The sequence below is a fragment of the Arachis ipaensis genome, chromosome B2 (assembly GCF_059453495.1).
Source record: "Arachis ipaensis isolate K30076 ecotype BB chromosome B2, ASM5945349v1, whole genome shotgun sequence".
Classification (NCBI taxonomy): domain Eukaryota; kingdom Viridiplantae; phylum Streptophyta; class Magnoliopsida; order Fabales; family Fabaceae; genus Arachis; species Arachis ipaensis.
Genome location: NC_142437.1, coordinates 26,989,077 through 26,990,711, shown reverse-complemented (window position 1 = coordinate 26,990,711; position 1,635 = coordinate 26,989,077).

Sequence of the window (1,635 nt, the reverse complement as noted above, 5' to 3'; positions counted from 1 at the left end):
TCGATGGTGATGAGCATGTGTGCCTCATGTTTGATATCCACGAAAAAATCATGATGGAACAAGTGATGGAGCTTTCTCTGGAGGTTGGTGATGTTGGTAGTGGTGGTTTTCGCCACTTGAATTTTGTCCAAGACGACCCACCTCCTGTTCCACCACTGCTGCATTGTGCTAATCCAGTGGTAGACAAAGACGTGGACGGTGAGAAGTCTAATGAGAAGTATGTTGTTGATAGCAATGATAGTGGTTCTTCTGAGATGATGATGAGGTGGAGTTTGCACCAGAGACTCCGGTCGGTGCTTTAGTTCGGTATATTATGTCTGTTTGGAGTTATCATCTATACCTAGTCACTATCATACATTGGATCTAACCACGATGCATGAGGAAACTCTATTTTTCGATATGGGTGGGGATGATTACAACATAGGCGGTAATGTGGAGTTTTGCATTGGTCACAAATTCAAAAGCAAAGAGGCAGTCATGCAAAGTGTGAAGAATTATAGCATTCAGAGAAGTATTGAGTACCGAGTTATGGAGTCAGATCGATCAAAGTACCATGTGTGTTGCAGGCAATTTGCAGCAGGATGTCCATGGAATCTCTGTGTTGCGCTCTGACAGAATCTCGGATATTAGTAAGCCTTACTTTATATTGTAATGTATATTCTTATTTATCATGATTATTTTGGTTTTGAATGCCTACCAATTATATTTTCATTCGCTAGGGAGGTGCGTAAATTTGGTGGTCCACACACCTGTTTAGCCCCCACCATGTCTCAAAACCATAGACAGTTGGACAACAACCTAATATGTAATGTCATCTTTCCCCTAATACAGTCCAGCCCATCAGTTACTATCCCTATTCTACAAGGTGTAGTTAGGCAAAGCTATCACTTCAAACCCTCATACAGAAAGGTCTGAATGTCGAAGTAAAGGCAATTGCGAATATATACGGTGATTGGGAGGAGTTATATAATAAGGTTTCGAGGTTGCTTTAAGCATTGCAGAGTTGTTGTCCCAAAATAATATGTGATTTTAGGGTGGTACTGTACTATGATGGACACTTGGTGGTACGCGACTACAACCAATTTGATAAGGTGTTCTGGGATTTTCCTCCTTGTGTGGAGGCTTTCAAGCATTGTAAGCCCTTTTTTCTCCATCGAGGGCATGTATTTGTATGGTAAATATGGTGGTGTATTGCGAATTGTAGTAGCACAAGACAGTAATACTAACATCCTTCCTTTGGCATTTGCAATTGTCGAGTCTGAGACTTCGGATTCCTGGTCGTTCTTCCTTACTAACCTGGCACAAGACTTTGAATTCCTGGTCGTTTCAAATCTGCCAAGGGAAAGCGATATCTCATGAATGCTGCTTATAGTCCAAGCAAGATTGGGTATGAGTGGTACATGGATGCTTTGAGAGGTCTATCACGTGAGATGACTGACTGAGCTAGTAGATTCAACAAGAAAATATGGTTACAACATTGTGATAGCGGTCGCAGGTTTGGGCACATGATAACTAACCTCTCTGAGTGCATTCAAATGAGCATTTCTGGAGTTACAAAGGTCCAATTGATGCTCTCTCAACGGCGTTGGAAAGCTAACTTCCATATCTTTTCAGTAATATATAATAGTTTATACC